This window comes from Mytilus galloprovincialis, chromosome 4, assembly GCF_965363235.1.
Source record: "Mytilus galloprovincialis chromosome 4, xbMytGall1.hap1.1, whole genome shotgun sequence".
Lineage (NCBI taxonomy): Eukaryota > Metazoa > Mollusca > Bivalvia > Mytilida > Mytilidae > Mytilus > Mytilus galloprovincialis.
This window is the reverse complement of record NC_134841.1, coordinates 32,515,367-32,528,060: the sequence shown is the minus strand read 5'-3', so window position 1 is coordinate 32,528,060 and position 12,694 is coordinate 32,515,367.

Sequence of the window (12,694 nt, the reverse complement as noted above, 5' to 3'; positions counted from 1 at the left end):
AATGACTTATCTCAGTTTTTACTAAAGGCAACAGTACTATACCGCTGTTCAATAGGCATTTATCAGTTAAGCGAAAACAAATCCGGGGTCACAGGCAACCTAGGGTAACACACCTACTATAAGAGGAAAACAATGGAACAACAGAAACACTGAATTGTAACAAAAACAATCGCCAAATACATTAAAACGGACTATTTGATAACAAATACTATATTCCTGACTTGATACAGGACATTTTAAGAAAAAATGGTGGATTGAACCCATTCGAAAAGAGTGTCCAAGTATTCTCGTTCATATTTTACCATGCTGGCATAACTTTCGATAACATTCATCCAGTAGTTTAAAAGACTCTTTGGGTAACGTGTAGTGAATAATGTTTAAATCACAAGTTAAAAATAATTAAAAAGGAATGGGAAACAATATAAATTAAGAATTTGCAACACGTGGTTTTCTTTGTTACATATTACATGATTTTTGGTATAGTACAAAAGAAGTCTTAAACGTACTGATCTATGAAAAGGAAAAATCTTATCAAAGTAAACAGGCTTATTAGAAGAATGCCAATCTAACGTTCCGCCTATACAAGACTCCTACATGGCAAAATAAATAGATTAGATATACATTTTAACATACATATTCACCAAAAAAGTGCATTAACATTATGATCAGCACTGCAAGGCGTATCTCTATTTAACAAAAAAAAAATCAAATCCGGTAAAGAGAGACACACATTAAGATGTGACTATCGACCACCTTTGACGAGGCCTCTTACTTAATACATCATATCTGATATTCTTCCTCTGTCATAATAACCTTCTATCATTACCGAACTGAGCAAAGAAATAACACGACGGGTGCCGTATACGGTGCAGGAAATGCTTACCCTTCCGGAGCACCTGATTTCACTCCCGGTTTTTAGTGGAGTTCGTGTTGTTTCTTATTTATTATTTATAACTGTTGATGTAAATGTCCTTTGTTATTTTAGTCTTTGTTTACTCCTTGGTTTTGATTGTTATTGTCTTAATACAAAAATTTGAAATAAGATTTTAACAAAATCAGATTTTAACAATAAATCGTTAATAGTTAATTCAATAAATGGAATATCGAAATGGTACATAGATAAATAAACTCAAGTTATTTACCAAAATAAAGGTTAAAAGAGGATATTTGAAAATGTGCTAACATAAGCATTGATCTTAACTTATATTTTCGGTGACTCAATTGTGTATTACAGCACAAGAGGTATATTCCAATACAAGAGAATTAACCCCGATACTTCTCTACTTCAGAAAGTTTTAAAAATATAAAGAGGCAGTGTTTTATTGCTTATATATTTCTTTCTATAAAATTGTGTCAAATCAAAATTCCGTGAAACGGCAGCAAGTTGGCTTATCACTTTTATACAGCAAAATCGTATATGTGAATGTTTTTTTTTATATTCTAAACTGACAAAATTTGAAAAATTAAGAAAATGCTGTTTAAAATTATCCAATTTCTTTGTCGTTTAAACTACCATAAATAAGTACGGAGTGAGCTCTAAGAAGTTAAGGATCACAAGTTTGAGTTTTCACATTATATTACTAATATAAGATAATAAGATAAAAGGAAAAACGGATAAATTAGTGTGATCTCATTCGAAATTAAATAAACAAAGGGAATCAATAAAATTGAGGAGATTGTACTTTGTATATTATGTTAAATATTACTCAGATAAAAACTAAAGAATAACCATGTACAGCTATTAAGGTAATTTAATTAAACACTATATTTTATTATCCTGATGATAATTTAGTATTGCGAAAATAATCTATATTGAAGCTTTAACATCTTGTTGGAGAATTTCATATGAAGACACTTTTCTATTTTTTCTGTAGTTGTATTAGAGTTATCGCTCTTAGACTCATTTTTCATTCTAAAGTAACATTGACTATTTTCTGATAAAAAAAATCTTTAAAAGTACGACAGCGATTACTAGAAAGTTAAAGGTGCATTATGTACGATTAAAAACAAAAATAGAAAACAATTCAATTGTTTAAAGTACGAAAAAGGACGTCAATTTGAAATAATATGTCGATATAAGCAGTAATTAATACCGCAGTCCCACTAGGCCACGATCGCACTACGATCTGTTTAAAAAATGCAAATTTTGATGATCGTTGTACGATCGTATAGATCGCAGTAAGGTCAAATCACGGTCGTAGTGAGGTCTTCAAGATCGTGATGAGCGTGGCCAACTTTGAACATGTTCAAAGCAATCGTCGTGCAGTCGTTACGAAATCAGGTCGTAGTTAAAGCGTAGTGAGAGCGCACTAAGGTCGTAGTAAGATCGCAAAGGTCGCTGTACCATCGTAGCAAGAGCGTAGTGAAAGCGTGATTCTATTCGGAGAGACTGCGCTACGATCTCACGTCGACATCATTACGACCTCACCACGTTCTCATCGCCACCCAACTACGCTTCCACTACGACATTACCACGCTGTTCACGACTATTGTAAGATTCTAGCACGCCCTTTTTCCTGACTTTGTACAGGACATTTAAAAAAATGTCGGGTTGAACCTCGTTTTGTGACATGCCAAACCTCCCGTTTTTATGGCAATGTTAAAGAAAAAAACATTAAAATGACAACATTTCATGACAGGAGTACAATGCTAATAAATGGGAGGACATATAGGACAGAGAAACACACGAATAATAGCTAACAAAAGGTACCAAGTTTGAAATTTAATACGCCAGACGTGCGTTTCGTCCACACAAGACTAACCAGTGACGCTCAGATGAAAAAAAGTTCGAAAGCCAAAACAAGTACAAAGTTGAAGAGCACTGAGGGCCCAAAAGTTTCAAAAAGTTGTGACCAATAAAGCTAGGTTTTCTGCCGGGGATAAGAACATCCTTATTATTTAGAATAATTCATACTTTTGCAAAAGTAAATTTTATAAAATGACTTTATAATAGATATACATGATAAAAATTGAAGTGGTGACTAACTACAGAATAGGAAAACTAAAATATATGAAAACTTGCAAGGTGTCATTTATTCAGTGTAAATCATTCTTCTAAGTAATTAATAATAATTAGTGACCCTCAGCAAATGAAGAGAGACCTCTTATCATCACACCTTTGTATATGTGTTTTCTTTACAATTATAACATGTAAATATTGTTTGATCTGGTTTGACTTTGTTATCATTTATATTCAATAGGTGTTTATTATATAAATGATTATGTTATTGTTTTCTTGCATGTAATTAATGAGCTTTTAATTCTTTGGTATATATGTCCTTGGAGCTTCAAAACGTTGTGTGCATACAAGTTACTGTGAGGGGCTGCTTCAGTTATTGTTAATTAAGCGGTGTCATACAAAAAAAACTTAAGGTTTCACAAATGTTCTAACGTTAGGTTGTAACGCATATTTTACACTTTATTTACAATTTAACTGATTCCAATTTCCTTTTTTTGTGATGTGTCAAAGGTCACAACGACATGGTTAATTACATTGGATAGTGCACGTGAATCTGTGCTAATCCATCGATTCGTTCCTGGTCCATGGTTGGACAATTTGTTATCTAATTATGTAGACATTTTACCGAGCTAGTACTCGAGTATCAATTGGCAAAACAAATGAGTATTCGATTAGTCATGGTTTACCTTGTTGATATCCCTGCTATGTGTGTTATTATAACATGATGTTTCTAAATTTCATTACATAAGGTGCTTGACAACGAATTGTTTATTTTAGACTTTTTGTGTTTTGATTAAAAAAAAATACGTCTTATTATGTTATTAATCAAAAGTCAAATCACGAAAATACGCAAAATTCAAAAAGGAAAGTTCCTAATAGACTTTGAGACTTCCTTTGTCATATGGCAAAATCAAAGCGCTCAAAAACTTCAAACGAATGGAAAACAACTGGTATATTCCTGACTTGGTATCGGTATTTCCATATGAAATTGGTGAATTAAGTGGTTTTATAGCTAGGTAAACCTCTCACTTGAATGGCAGTCGATAATTATAATTTCATTAAATTCAAAACAACTAGAACACACCCGCGAAATCGCGGGCATATTCAGCTTGTGAACTGTTGTAGGATGATTTTTCGTAAAAAATATTATGTATGGAGAATTTCATAAAAGGTACCAAAAGCCCTCTCCCTTTTTCCAAAGATCGATATTTGTTTCCTTTCTATTAAATTCAATTCGTGTTTCTGGCCTCAGACCACAATTATTCTTCTCCTTTGATACAATGCTTCTTTTGGTAAAAGTTAAATCAAATTAAAAATTTGCACCGTTTCAAACATGTAATAAATGTAACTGCTTACATATAGACCATTATGATTCTTACAAAATATGCTTATAGGACAATTCATCAGTGCTTTTTCTTTTAAGAGCCTTATTAACATGCCATTGGTAGGATATGAATCTTGTATAAATGACTAAGACCGAGTAAAGGCTAATTTGAGGGGTGGTCGGAGGGGTCCTGATCCTAAATCCAGGGCTTATAACCTTGAAATCCCGAGATGCAGAATTTAAAGAAATTCATATCCCGAAATCGAAAAATATATTCCCTGATCCCGTAAGGATCAATCCCGAAATTCCCGAGTTTAAAAACACCCGATCCCTACGCCCCGAAAAAGGTCCTGCCTCCCTCTAATCTCTACTTTACTTTCGTTTTTGCCAAATCACTATTTTCCCTTTCAACAATATTTTTTTTTGCTCCATTTATGGGCATTATGTTTTCTAGTGAGTCTAACAAAATATGCTTCTAGGATAATCCATCGGTGCATTTTCTTTTAAGAGCCTTATGAATATACCATTGGTAGAATATGAATCATGTATAAATGACGAAGACCGACTAAGGCTAATTGGAGGGGTGGTCGGAGGGGTCCTGATCACAAAATCCCGGGCTTATAACCATGAAATCTCGAGATGCAGAATTTAAAGAAATTCATATCCCGAAATCGAAAAATATATTCCCTGATCCCATAAGGATCAATCCTCAAATCCCGAGCTTAAAAACACCCGATCCTGACGCCCCGAAAAAGGTCCTGCCTCCCTCTAATCTCAACCTTACTTTCATTTTTTGCCAAATCACTATTTTCTCTTTCAACAATAATTTTTTTTGCCCCAATTATGGGCGTTATGTTTTCTAGTCTGTGCATCCGTGCGTTCGTTCGTCCGTCCGTCCATCTGTCCCGCTTCAGTTTAAAGTTTTTGGTCGAGGTAGTTTTAGATGTTTTACTTATTTAAATATATATGCAAGTGGTATGACCCCTTAAATAGTAAATATTTCAAAGAAAACAGTAGACAGAATCAGGGACTTTCTATACTAACATAGAAAGTCCCTGACAGAATACAGAGAGTCTCTATAATATATTAAAGTAGTATAATCGTAGTTTACATGTAGATAAACGCGAAAAATAATAGTAAACATTTCAAAGAAAACAGTGGACAAAATACAGAGAGTATCTATATATTAAAGTAGTATAATCGTGGTTTACATGTAGATAAAAGCGAAAAATAATTGTCCTCTATAAGGAGGTATAATAGTTGTGGTTCTTGCTATCTAAACACCATTATATGTAGAACGCTCTGATTGGCTTATTTATTTTTCATTTTTGTTATCTATCATACGATTGGTTGTATTTGTGCATGTTTCAAACAGGAAATCATATCTATGACTAAAAGGCAGTCTGATGACGGAATCAAATCCGGACTCCTTTTTTGTCGTTTTCCTCCCAAAATAACTCAATCTGAATAATTATAAGAATGGATGACAAATGCGACTTTGCATGCTACCTATAGGACACAGAGGCATAATGATTGATTTATTGTGAAAGGAAGTGAAGCGACACACAAAATGAGGTCTTCTCGTTTAATAGTATAGATGAGTAAGAAAAGCAAACATACATAATAGGTAAAATTTTCAAAAAAATATGTAGAACAGTTAACATTGTGTTAAAATTTTTAATCATTCTAAAGACAAAGATTTTTTTTTTCAACAAAGAAAACTACAAAAGGAAATCAAGACACTCAATAGACAATGTACATATAAGCAAAACTTAGAATTTTCATTGGAGTTAGGTATTTTTTTTTTTAACGCGTCGATTTACCCTGCATTTATGTCAAACATCCATGCTGATATTGATTTTTTTAACGATATTTCGACTTATTTCAGAACAGATAACAAAATTTGAAAATTCAGGAACATAACTTAAAACGCAATTTTGAATGATTTTGAGTATTTATCAAAAGATGAATTAGCAGAAAATTCATAACCGAATCCATATTGGGGGTGTTGCATATCATAAACATATGAATTGATATCGGTGATAGTCATTCTGCAATATCAAACTTGCAAAATCCTGTCATATTTACCATTTGGTTTCAAAATGTCTTCTGGGACAATATATAGAGCTAAAAGAAAGCAATTTAATTTAAAGGGAATATCCGATTTGTTTAAAAAAAACCAAAAGGTAGGGAACATTTTCTACGTACTGGTTTCATTTGCAGAATCATTAGCTTACAGTTGTCAAATCCTACTGAAAATTGATAAGGATATTAAAGAGTCAATATTTATATACTTAAAAAGTGTTTTACAATTTAAAATATTTTAATGAATACAATTCGCTATTTGTCGCAAAATGTTGCTGGTGAACTTTGATGCATAATGATTCGAAGGACATCGCTAACCAAAGGGAATGATTTTCTCAGCGAAACACAATACGCAGATTCACATTTGACAATATTTTCGTTTTGATAAAGAACGTCTTTCTTTTACATGTTTTGTGATAAGTACTCAAAGTTTGCCAAATTCTGTTGAAAATTTCGGTTGTATGCGATGTTCATGCGTCTAAAATCCATTGTGTTATTGTGCTATGGTAATTTTTTGTATTCTTGTCTTTCGTTTTTGCTATTGTGCTTTGTTTGTATGCCTTTTTATTTTCTTCTTTGTTGACATATTTGTTTGTTTTTATAGCGATTGAGACCAGAACACACTATCGACTGCTGTAATAAAAAAAATTTGACATTTTTACCCATTATGTATGTTTGTTTTGTTCACACATTGTTGTCAATATAATAGAATTGTATCCTACTGAAATGCATTTAGGGGGAATTGATCTAATTATGATTTGTTTTAGACTCTTTAAGTTGCTGCGTTCCTGAGGGAGAAAAAAAATAAACAGTTAAAAAACAAAAAGTTCAATATATTTTGACTGCTGTACCACTATGTTTGACATTTTTGACGTTGTTATCCATTCGTTTGTGTTTGAGCTTTGGATTTTGCCATTTGATTAGGGACTTTCCTTTTTAAATTTTCAGTATTTTTGTGATATTACTTTTGAATAAATTCTCAAAATCTGCCCAAAAATTAAGTCAGGAACATGACAATTGTTTTCATTTCGTTTGATGTGTTTGAGCTTTTGCCACTAGTTAAGGGTTTTTCTGTTTTAAATTATCCTTGGAGTTCTGTATTTTTGATATTTTTCTTTTTTTTTAATTGTTAATTTTTTAAGAATTTTAAAATTTGGAACAAATTTAGATAAATATAATAATCAGGAAAAAAGGAGTAAAATTAATGATCGATGTAAACCATGTCAAATACGAATTAAGGTGTAAGAATTGATAATTCTTTTATGAACTCCTCAAGAAAAATGTATATGAATAGGAAAAATCATCATTTTAAAACTCTCAGTTTATACATTTCTGCATTCTTTTAAGTTCTGGGCCTTATGTAGTTAGATTTCATATGCCATCGTTATATTACTGATTTATATCAAACAAAAAATATAGTTATTTTGTCGAGTTAATGTGCATGAAATATTTTCCATTGAATGTTTAGCATTAATTATAATTCAATAATTAGTTTGATACAAACAATTATTCTACATATCCAACTCAAATATTTGATATTTAGTCTTTTAAACTTCTAAAGGGGTACTAGTTTTCGTGAAAATGTTAAATTAATCATTTGGATATGTAGAAAAATAATTTGTATCAAACTGATCATTTAATTGTGTTTGATGCTAAACATTTTATGAAATCGTGCAAGTGCCATCATAATTTCTTCTTGTGAGTCATCCCGATTGCTTACAAATTTTTGATTTAATTATAGTGGCCAACTAAAGTTTAAACATCTATATGCCACCAAAGAAAATTACCATCATTGCTTTTGATAAGCCCGTGCCAGTAATGCATTGTAGACTATTCTTTTCATTTAATGTTTCGGATATCGTGATTTGTAAAATCAAATTCAATTTTATATAGACATCACTTGTTTAACAATAAAACTCTCTACCCAGGTGGTGAGCATATGGGTGTCAACTGCCTAGTCGTACGCATCCCTGAAGGTCTATACCTGACACGTGACGACGAAAACAGTGACGACAACGAACAGTGTGCCCCTGTAGCACCGTGTTAATCTTGATCATATCAGTGTTTGTTATAAAAGCATTTAGGGGATTAAAATCAAGTATTGGTTTACCAATAAAAAGTTTTATTTTTTACATTTCTATTAAAAAGTTTGAAATTAATTACATGATGCGATCAAACATAGTAATATAATGAAAAAATGGACATACGGTGCTATTTTACAACTTAATGGAATGTAATTATTTGAAAAATGATATCCTCCTAATGACATTCTTAATTATCAATACAACTTTTAACGATTTTTACTCCAATTTAGTTTTCAATGATTATTAGTACCATTCACTTCCACGCATTAAATGCACTATTTAAACATGTGATTTCTTTTAAAAAATCCTGCTTTATTTTACATAATTTACATCTCACTGTAGTTACTGATACTGCATTGATAAAACTTGATGAATAAAAATACAAGCATTAATCCCTTGTACAGTTCAAAATACACTAAATAAATGATTGTAACTCGATCACATCAAAAGAACGTCATATTAAAATCATTGTAAATTTGTTTAAATTATTGAAATGCTTGTGTGATTTTATCATTGTTCACCTTAAAAATTCACATTGTTTTTTTCACATAATAAAGAATATGATTCTAGTTACTTGTCAATCCTTTCTACTATAAGAGAATAAGAATTTTAAAAATAAACATTTAATTAATCTAATCAAGAACCCATAAAGGGCATCATTTTACAACACAATATGATTGGAAAAAGCAAAACAGAAAACTAATACATACTATAACGTTATGAACAGGATCAGAGCCTAACACAACATGTGTTTTATATAACTATTATATTAAATCTTATAACAATAAAATACTAAATTACTTCATATATTTTGTTTACATCTGGATCTTATTTCTAAACCTTTAATAATGTAATTTCCTAGGCAGATGAGAGTTGGTAAATGCTCATTTGTGAACAGCCAGAAATATTTCTTATCATTAGGTAGTTCTTTAAAATTAGTACAAAAAGTGATAACTTTATCAAATAATAATTTACTCTGTTCATCATATAATGGACAATTTACTGTAAAATGGGTCTCATCTTTAATAGAATTTGATCCATGAGATAAGCAGTGATGACATAGACGTTGAGTTCTCTCTATGTATTTTTTTATTATATCTATCTTTCTCAATTTTAAGATCATGAGCACTTATTCTCATTTTACATATAGCTCTTCTTATACTAAAATCTTTAATTGATAAATAAGCCTCCTTTACAAAGTCAGTCTTGAGGTTGAAATAATTCTCTAATTTACTATTACCTTGTGATAAGGTTTCAGATCTTTTGACCAACCAAAATGTTTTGAAACTATTACAAAGTTTACATGTTACAAATTTAATTAATTTATTGAGCTTTGTATCTAAATTTTGTATATCAAGTGATTGAAGTACATTTTTAATAGATGAATACCAACAATTAATGTTTTCTGCATCTAAAATTTTATTACAAACATAAGCATCATAAATAACCCTGTGTCCAATTTGTTAAAACTATTACAAAGTTTACATGTTACAAATTTAATTAATTTATTGAGCTTTGTATCTAAATTTTGTATATCAAGTGATTGAAGTACATTTTTAATAGATGAATACCAACAATTAATGTTTTCTGCATCTAAAATTTTATTACAAACATAAGCATCATAAATAACCCTGTGTCCAATTTGTTAAGCATGTGTACATATTTTACCATAGATATAATGACAGAAAAATAAAGAGGAAATCTTGCAACCTCTGATAACACTGCTAAATTTGAGGCTTTCTTATTTACACCAAGAATATACTTTAAATATCTGAAACTATACTTTGTTACAATGGCAAGAAATATTTTATGCAGAGCAATTTCCCTAATTTCCACTTTCCATTTTAGGTTCTGTTTATTGTAGTAATGATTTGAGTTTCAGTACATTATCCTTATGTGATAATCAAGCATACATCAACCGGTTATTGTTTTGAGAAAACAATATTTTAAAACCATCAAGTTATGTGTTGTACTTACTTATACCTAGCTTATACACATTAATATATTTTTAAGTTGTTTCCTGAAAAGGAAAATGTATTCCTTCTCACTGAATATTGTGTTCCCAAATAGCACACAAAAGCGAGAGTAAAGCTAAATTATTACATAAAAAATATATATCTTTATATAACTACAGTTATTAGATAACAAACAACGAATCGTTTTCCGAACTGTCAATCAGTTCACCTATCTTTCTTGACTATTAATAGTTTGCAGATGCATACAATTGGCATAAGCTATCACTTTGACAGTATAAGTTAGTTAAAAAAAATAAAGTTACGTATTTTTCTTCAAATATATACATGAAAGAATTGTTTTGTTACACAAAAATCATACCCCTGTATGTATCATTATGCAAAGACATACAATCTGACCTCAATCACAGTTTGATTGTCCATATATATATACTGAAGCATGTTAAAGTTTTTAAAATGTTAGATAAATGAAATTGAAACTGTAATAAGATTAACCGCTGAAAAACAGAAAGTTATAATTTTACATCATTTTACATCTGTAAATGGTAGAAAAAAACATTTAGTAAGTAAAAACAAAATTTCAGAATATGTTCTCTCTTTCACATAGTCATATATATGGTAACTTGAAAAATGGCAAGTTGTCACAAAAAAACTTATATCGAACCTTGCACAACTTTGAGCTTTTGATGATCTAGTCACAGTTGAACACAATTCAATACAGAACAACTCAGAAATGGCTCATCAATATCTAGAGGGGACATAACCAATACATTATCTCGTAATAACTCTGGCAAACTTACTTACATAAATAATTCAACAATTACCCACACTTGTTATCTTTATCTAGTTATATTTACATCTTATTCATAAGTTCATCGGTTATGTTCGGAGGTTATACCAACGGTTAATTAGACAGCGCCCAGTCCCTACATTTTGATATTTTATTTCGATTCGAAACATTGCTAGCTATAGAACTTTTATAATTCAGGTTTACGTTTAAGAGTAACAGGACTGAAGTTTGAGAGTTTGATATCAATTTGGTAGACAAGAATTTAAACTGAACTATTGCAACTAACCTGCATATCATAAATGCCTTCCAATCATTGCTCAGTTAATCATGAAGCTGCAAATTAGAGCGACGCTGAATATTTTATTTACCTATACATTAGTGAGCTTAAACCAAGTTTGGACGTTTTGGTCGTCAATACCAATAACAAATGCAAGCACTCTAGGTTGTCAATAACTATCGATGAATTCGTTCTTCTCCTTTTGATATTTATTACATATATTGCCATTGAAATATCAAGATATATTATACCTATTATTATTTTAAATATTCATAAAAGGTAGATGCTCTTTTTATTGTTTCCTACATCAACCATTCATTATGTTCCATGTTTTATCACTGGAATGGTTTAATCACAGATTAATTACTGCAGCTTATAAATAATCAACAATTCTGAGGACGACATTTATTTACATTAAATCGTTCATCGTTGATTTAGCGGTGTTACTGTTTCATTAACTATATATTTGTATGGAGATTGCAGCCGCATCATATTAGAAACGCCCGGGGAGTACACATTTAATAAATATTTGCTCAATTAATGAAGTTTATTTTCCAATTTCCCGTAACCATATCTTCGCCAAGTATATTAACTCAACATTTAATTTAATGCAAAACTGATTACGCGACAGAAATTGAATATTAACATACTAAATATGATTAAAGGATTCGAGTTCACCGTTTGATCCGAATTATACCGTTAGCAACTGATCAAATTGAATCCATTGTCCCTTCATTGGAGTTCTTAATTAACATGTTTATTTTTTAATGTTATGCATTAAACGTTTATAAAGTTGGTCCTGTATAACTGATGGTTATGTCTTCTCATGTAAAAATTATGAGCAATTCAAACGTTTTAGTTTTACTGGATTTCATTATGCTGTTTCGCCTACAGCACCGAGACCAAAGTCGAATTCATACAGTTGTGACTTTGTTGTTTATTTTGTCAAATTGAAAGTTAATTTGTACAGAAATAACATAAACACTGCCATTCGGTAATTTTGTTTTACTTTAAATTGAAAACCATTCGTGCGTCTATGACAATGTTAAAATATGTTGATTTTTTGTAACTGTAATAAAACAGTTAACTTAATAAACAAATGTTCTACTGTAAAAGATTCACTCGATTGAGTTTTATACAATTTGATTTGTTTTATCTCTTATGCATTCATTACTGTAATAACAAATACATTTACTGAATAA